Source organism: Pinus tabuliformis, chromosome 8, assembly GCF_031772625.1.
Source record: "Pinus tabuliformis cultivar Carrire ecotype Pingquan chromosome 8, CPIR1, whole genome shotgun sequence".
NCBI lineage: Eukaryota > Viridiplantae > Streptophyta > Pinopsida > Pinales > Pinaceae > Pinus > Pinus tabuliformis.
The window spans coordinates 2,047,961,377-2,047,969,815 of record NC_142294.1 but is presented as its reverse complement, the minus strand read 5'-3'; positions in this window follow the sequence as shown (position 1 = coordinate 2,047,969,815).

The window sequence follows — 8,439 nt, the reverse complement described above, 5'->3', positions numbered from 1 at the left end:
CATCAAATTTCTGCATATCCAACTTGGGAGGATGCTGACTGGGTGGTGGACGGGAGTGCCAAATGTGAGGAGAGTGGCTAGACTCACCCTCATGGTAGTTATGGCCATTATACCCCTCCTCGTGGGCTGGCTCCTTGCCTTCTGGGAATGCCTGCTGTATCTGGTTACTCATTCCTTTAAGCTGAAGTTGTACGAAGCTACTCATTTCTTGAAGCTCATGTGCGATCTTGGACATAGCCGTTTCGAGGGTCTCCATATGGTTTTCAATTTTGTCGATCCGTTCATTGGCCATCGCTTGGGCGCGAGTTTCTACCATACACCAACCTGATGAAAATTTGGGACCGCCTAAAAATTTTTACTAAGAAATTGAATGGTACCACCTTGCTCAGCTCGTCGTCCTGATACTGATGGGCTAGGTCACCAATAAGCGTCCCGGAAGATCTTAGAATTTTTTTTTTTTTTTGGAAAACTCCTAACGGAGTTTTACTCCTTCCTGATCAATACTACAGTCGCCAAATCCTCAAAATGTCAATGCCGCCAAAAGTCCTGCGAAAATTATATCCAGGTACAGGAACCCTTCCCAACTACTCCGATCTGGTGAATCTGAGAGATCTGAATGGTGGAACAACTGCTGCTGCTGATCTGAAATATCCAATCTGGTGGATCTGAGAGATCTGAATGGTGGACAACTGCTGCTGCTGATCTGGAATATCCGATCTGGTGGATTTGAGAGATCTGAATGGTGGAACCACTGCTGCTGCTGATCTGGAATAGATGATGTGTGATCCCCCGATAGAAAGGGAACTATGGTCTTGGGGAGTGTCAGGTGCTACAGATCGCAATATACATAAGGGTCTGACAGTAGTACTCGGCCCAATGTTTCAGGGCTCTAACTAAGGAGGATCGACCGTACCCTTAGCCGTACAACCCGACTACCCTATCGTACGGGCGAGTAATCTCTCCGAGTGCTGTTCTCGGTGTACTGTAGCCACAAGACGGCCGAAGGTTTATCTATGGCGAGGTTTCAAGGGAGCTAGGGGGCTTCCTATATACCCAGAGGGTACGTGGAAGACAGTCCGTGCGCGGTTCTGTCTAATGCGCTACTACTCGAAGGGGTACCCATAGGGGTTACAAGGGAGTCCAACAGATGTGACCACCTCTTGTATTTCCTGCGTGCATGCCTCCCCAAATCCGCAGGTTTATGCGCTTAACGACAGATCCCGTGGTTTAAAGACGCCGGAACACGTCTCTAGCCTAAAAAAATTTTTGCTAAAATTTGGAGATCCCACCGAGCCCTGGAAAGTGCTCTGATACCACTTGTTATGCTCTTAACCTGCAAAGCGATACCCAAACATAGAATTTGCGAAGAAAAGATACCGAGAACACAGAATATGCAAAAAAATATACCCAGAGCACAGAATAGAAATGATTTTATTATTCAGAGAGAAATGTTCACAGGCCTCTTCGAGGGGGCAACCTCCAATAGAGCAGAGCTCGATTACAAAACAAGACACAATGCTCCTCGCAGGGAGTCTCTATCCTTTATATATGACTCTTACATGCAATACCACGAGCCAATATCGTGGGTTTTATTAATACCATCTATCTAATACTACCGCCCATTTACCATCTAACTAATACTACCGCCCATTTGCAACTAACTGTGGTCCCGTAATTAATTGCGGGTTAACCACTTACAAATATTAATATGGGCTTTATTGACTCTTGACTATGACGTGATCCCATGACATAAATAAGGGGGTTAGGGTGGGACCCTAACACTCTCCAACCTCAAGTGACTCTTGAGCCATTTGAGAAGTGGGGCATGGACTTTGTGGGCCCAATCAACCCTTCTTCGAGGCAAAGGTCTTACATCATTGTGTGTACTGACTATTTGACAAAGTGGGCAGACACCAAAGAAATCAAAGCAGCAACAGAAGAAAAGGTGGCCGAGTTCCTAAGAGAAAACATCTTCTATAAGTTTGGCTATCCAAGAGAGCTGGTCACCGATCAAGGGAGCCAGTTCACATCCAACCTGGTTGAAGATCTACTAGCTCATCACAAGATAAAGCATAGGACTTCCACCCCCTATCACCCTCAAGAAAATGGGCAGGTGGAAGTCACCAATAGAGCATTAGAAGGGATCTTGACTAAGGTGGTGAGCAGCAGCAGAAAGGACTGGGCAGATCGCCTGGTTGAAGCCACATGGGCTTACAACACCACTTGGAAGACCACCACCGGCTTCACACCTTATGAGCTGGTCTATGGGAAGAAAGCTTTGTTGTCCATTGAGTATGAATACAACACTTTGAGGATGGCAGCTCAGCTGGACCTAGATCTCAGCCATGCATAGCAAGAAAGGTTATTGCAGCTGAATGGATTGGATGAGCACCGAATGCAGGCCCTCCTTCACTCAGAAGTGGTTCAACTTTAGAGAAAGGTGTGGCATGACCAACATCTCCATGACAAGCAATTTCAGCCGGGAGATTGGGCTTTGTTGTATGACTCCAGATACAAAGATTTCAAAGGGAAGCTGAGAACCAGATGGCTAGGGCCATATTTAGTGGAGAAATGTCATGACAATGGATCTGTGCTTATTAGGACCATTGATGAGGAAGCCATCCCCATGCTTGTCAATGGGCATCAATTGAAGATCTACAGGAAGCCTCCCTCAAGACAAGAGTTCATCAAAACTATGGAGAAGGCAGTGTTGGTCATAGAGAAGGGTTCTGCCTCTGCTTTGGGCATACCCTGAAGGATTTAAAAAAAAAAAAGAAAAAAAAAAGAAGAAAAAATAATAAAGATCCTTGGGTGAAAACCTCTCTGAGGCGCCCAAGGCAGGTGGTAGGGGTGAAAACCTCATTGAGGCGCCCCTATTGTCTTTCAAAAAAAGGAAAAGGTTTGAAAAAGATCCTTGAGTGAAAACCTCTCTGAGGCGCTCAGGGCAGATGGCACGGGTGAAAACCTCTTTGAGGCGCCCCTGTTATCTTTCAAAAAAAAAAAGAAAAGAAAAGAAAAAAGGAAACAAAAAGAAAAAAACAATAAGCAAAATATGGTAAAATTGCATGCAGGTTGCAGATGTTCTATGGAGGAGAGAAAGCCTCTCAACTCAAAGCCAAGGGTCCTTATCATGCTGTCAAGGGACCTCACCAGCACCTCCTCCAAGGATACCCATGTTTTTTTCAAGGTATGTGCAATTTTATCATGGTTTGAATCTTCTACAGGAAGATGCTGTCTTTCTACAGGAAGACGCAGATTTTCTACAGGAAAGTGCAGACTTTCTATAGGAAGCCCGAACTTTCTACAGGAAGCTCTGTGTTCTACAGGAAACTTCCTGTAGAAGTTTGGGACGGCCCAGAATTCATTTTAAAAGGAGATCTAGCGACTAAGGATCGGTTTGGACGCATGTAAGCCTCTGTTGGCACCCTTGCACATTGCCGTTACCTTGCTCCACCATCCTTGTCGACATGCAACCAAGTTCCCTGCACCAGCAAAGCAGATCGATGAGCTCTCGCGGGAAAATCCATTTTCAAAGATAAACAAGTGCTGAGATCTCATACCACAGGCATCAGAAGCTCCGGGAGCGTGATCGAAAGGCCAGATCCTCCGTCGTGCAGCATGCACCCAAGGAGGAAGAACTGTTACGAGACACCCCGTGGGAATCCTGTAACAATTAAACCTGCTAGAGTGGATACCATTCACAACACCGCCATCTGCAATGAAACGCGGGTGCATGCAACCAAAGCATCCACTCCATCGTCGGCAGCCTGTAACCATGAGCCTCCGGGTCTGTGTAAGTTCGCATGCAGCAGGTAGATCCACTCACCATCGTCCAAAAACTGGAAAAATCGTGTGCAGCCACGCAGGTAAGTGTCTCGAACCTTCCTTCCATCAAATCGCATGAATTTTACTTTGAATTGTTTGCACAGCGTAAAAGTGAATGGTTGAGCGGCCGTATGGCCAGTCGACTGGCCACGTTGGCTAGTTATGGTATAGTTGGATGTTTGGGTGGCGGCCACGACAAAGAGAATGAGCAGCACGCACGTGAGAACACTCCCGTCGGAAGCAATGAGTTTAACAGAAAGAGGCGGCGGCAGATCTGTGGGAACGGATGCGGCAGCAAGTGAATACGCAGGTGAATGATGGATGACATCGCCCAACGGTCCGGTGGGGACAGCTCACCCCCCGCGCCATGGATTGCGCCGATTCAAAATCTAATCGGCTAGATTGTGCGCATGCATTTATCAACCACCACTTCAAACTCGAGTGGCTATTCTGATCTCTTCTTCGCTTTGATACGCCAAGCTTTTGGCTACCAAAACGCCGGTGAAGCACACCTCGAGCGCAGGCCAACTACAGTCCTCCCCGAAATTTGCGCACTTCTCCTATGGGAACACAGTTTCTACAGGAACGCAGTCTCTACAGGGACGCAGTTCTACAGGAAGGTGGGTTCCCCACGTAAAAAAGGTGGCAGAAAAAGGTAACCCTGAAACTCTTCATGCAATTGGTTTTCAAAGGTGGCAGGATCATCGTCCACAGTCTGGTCATAAAGATATCGGTGAAATTGTTGTTTGCTGTGCCTATACTATCGTTCTACAGGATGTCAGTGTAATTAGACTGTGTTGAGATCCGCAGGGATAACTTTTGTGGATTATGTGCATGCTCTGTCTCAATAGACCAAATCTCTTTCGCACTTGCCACCTTTAGTTAAAACAACCGTGTTCATCATGTCGGGTGGGTTTATAAGACGGGAACCCACTGATTCAACCAAATTAAGGGAAAACCAGGAAGTGGTAGAACTCTTCACACGGGTTCAATGGATATCTTTTTGTGATAAATTGCAGGGTTACAATGATGAAGTGGCCGAAGAATTTCTGCAAGCTCTAAGGCCGAAATCCAAAACACCGGCTACAGTAACCTTCAGGGGCCTAAGCCTCAAGCTCACCCCACAGTATATCAGTCGGATTACAGAACTTCCTATGGGTTTGCTGTGGGATAAGGAAGAAAGAAAGCTGAGCCAGCAGGCAAAGAAAGAATTCTTTCCACCTGAGGAGGAATTCTCGGAGGACAAAAATGGGGTGCGAAGAATGAGTTTGTTGCCACCATGGAATGAAGTCAGTTTGCAAATCATGAAATATATAACTTGTGAAGGCCGTTTTAGCATCGTGTATGCATATCACTTTCGGTTTCTCACTGAATTGAGGCACCGGATTGATCTTCCTGTAGAACAAAAACTGAGCATCCCTTATTTCTTATTGCAGTCTCTAATGGAATGTGCCACAAAGCTAAAAGAGGGCATACCAGATCAGATAGCCCACCATGGGCTGATAAAGCTTCTTGTGGAGGATGCGCTGCATTCATATAAGGTTCCCCTCTCATGGGAATCCTTCCGGAATTTGACAAGAGATGGAGACATTAAAATGTTGATTGAAGAAACGGGGTCCTCCAGTAGTGAGGAACAAGAAGTAGTGGCCGAGGAAAAGAGAGAAAAAGGCCAGAAGACCCCGACCATAGTGCAGAAGAAGGAACAAAATAAGAAGCATGAAGAAAGGGATGACAAAGAAAAAGGTGGCACACCCATCTTGTCAGCAAGAGAGAAGAGGTTGAAGAGCAGAATGGACAAAGCTGAGGTAGTCCACGTCAGCCCAAGTACCTCATCAGCACCTGCAACCAAAGCAAAGAGAAAAACCCATGCGGCTAAGCAAGAAAAGGTGGAGACACTTGTGTCTACAGGAAAGCAGAAACAGGCTTCTACAGGAAGCCCGAAGACAGAGAAAGGGTCTTCTACAGGAAGCCCGAAAATTACCAAAACAGGGGCTTCTACAGGAAGCCCCGAAAAGGTGAAACCTAAAGAGAAGAAGGTGGATGTTCTGGCACGGGAGGCAGCAGCTGTATTAGCTAGCCTCAGTACGCCACCTAAGCCAAAAGAAAAGAGGAAGAGGGAAACCCCTCTATACTTTAAAGATCGAAGAAGCGTTAGGATAAAGACGGGCAAGCCACAGCCTCAGTCCAGCAGCCCGATTGTCATCGAAGATACACCTGCTTCTCCCAAGGAAAAGTCACCCTCCAGGATCACAGTCACCTACGAGAAGGGGAGTCCAAAGAAAACTACGTGGCAAGAAAGGTTAGACCTGTTGACTGAAAAAACTCGGCTACAGGAAGCTGAAAATGTTCTACAGGACACTCTGGCCCGGCTATAGGAAACGGAAAAAAGGGAAGGAGAAGGACCCTCATCACCACCAAGGGAGGGTGAGGTAGAACCGCTTGAAGAGATAGAAAGAGAACATATACCAGAACCTAGCCCTTCGCCTAATCTGAGTTCATACTACACCTTTATAGAGGCGGGCAAAATCATACCGCAGAAATTTACTGTGCCTCTATTTTTTTCTCTAGAGGAAGAAAGAGTCTGTTCCCACACATGGATGCAGATCGCCAAATCAAAGGGTGTGGCGGACATAGGCCCTTTACAAGAGCAACTCAAGGAGGTCAGGAGTGAATTCACCATGGCTAAACATGTGGCTAATTTCCAACGTGTGCTTCTACAGGAAGAAAATCAGAAGCTGAGATTGCAGCTACAGGAACTAAGGGCAGGGGCAGGAACATCCTCCAAAGACATCACAAAAGAGCAACAAAGCAAAAAGGAGTTGACCACCGGTCTTGAAGAGCCAATGACACTTCTACAAGAAGCAGAACAACAAACAAAAATTGAAGTGCAAGCTCTAAAAGAACAGCTGCAACAAAGGGAAGCACAATTGGTCTGCATGGCCAGTTGGGCCATGGAGGCAATACAGTGCAGACCACCTGCAAAATCCTATGGATTGTACTTAAAATATCAATGGCTGCAGTTCCAAATAAACACCTTGGCACAAAGAGGTATTTCACATATCCAAAACCCACAACAATTTTCTGAATTGTGCAGTACTAGTTCGTCAGAAGACAAAGTCAAATTAGCAGAGTTTTACCTCCACAATTTGGCTTTGCCTAATGAAGTCTCCTGGGATCCCAACATTGCCTTGGGTGATATGCAATTGATGGCGTTCGCTTCATGGTTAAACCACGAGGATCAAAGAGTAGTTGAAGCAAAATCGGCCATGAACCGAGAAGTGAGCGAGCCACTATTCATTCGAGCAGAACCAGAGGATCCGGTGGCACTCATCTCAACCCACCAACAGTTGGCTACTGATCCCACAGCTTCCTTGAGATTTATGGACCAACAGGCACAAGCCATAGCTCACTTTGAAGACATGGAAAGGTTGTTAGGAGAAAGTGCTGCCCAAGCATGTGCACACAGATGGAGTACCTTGGCACACAGCATGAAAATCCGAGAGTACCATACCCCCATTCGGATGAGGGAAGCTTTGGCAAGGGTTGAGCTTTACAAGAAATCCATGCAAAGCCTCCAGGCCAGCTGGATTGGCCTTAAACTCAGCCCACCACTACTGCTAGGGTTGACTGACGGCAATACAGAGGAGGATGACAGTCAACAATGGGAAGAAGTGAACAGGAAAGTAAGGTTTCATATCAACAGAGAGGACACTACCACAGAGCCTTGGGATGTAAGGGAAGCAGTGAAAGCAATGAAGGATGAAGATTTGGACTAAGTTGCTCAAGGATGAGCAAATAGTTTAGCTGGGGGGTGATGATGAGCCCCAATTTTTGGTACAATTTGGGCTCATTTGGCCTACTTTCTTTCCTCAAACCATTCATCTTTTATTGCTTATGCATTCATTTCTTGGTTTATTCGTGTTGTTAGTAGGAAGAAGGGTAGGCATTCTATCTACGTGACTAATACATGATGATTTCAGGTTTTTGGCATTAAAAGGGAGCAAAGACCACGAAAAAGGAGACAAGGAGACAATAAGGTGGCACTGCTGGTTTTTAGGAGAGGATGTCCACAGTCTTGGGGACCTTCCTCGTGATTCCCACCATAGCTCCAAGCTCCAACCAATCTCCCCACCGAGCTTAGAGGCAGCCAACCGTTCTACAGGAACAACAGTTACAACTGTTCTACAGGATCAGCAGTTTAACCTTCAGTTGGACAGCCGAGCTCCACAAATCAAGGAAACCTGTTGGATTATCATTTTGCATAAATACTGAAGCCGTAGCCTTTGATAGGATCTTTTTGAACTTTTGCATTACTATTGTAATTTCGAAGTACGAGATACAGCTCGGTGTTGGTTCTTTTTGTAAGCCAGTTTTGGCATGACATCAGATTTTTGGTTATGAATAAAGGTAGGCAGATTTTGATCTCATTCTGAGTTTCTAAGGGAGCTATAGCTCTCAGGTTAGGGCCCAACCTGAGAGCAATAGACCTCCTCTGTGTTGTAATGTTATTTGCCTTTCGTTCCAGCACTTTGTTTCTTTACTTTGACATGCAATTCGAATTTACAGTCTGCTGATTTAGTTTTCGTGTGATTGAGTAGGATTAGCTTATGGTTA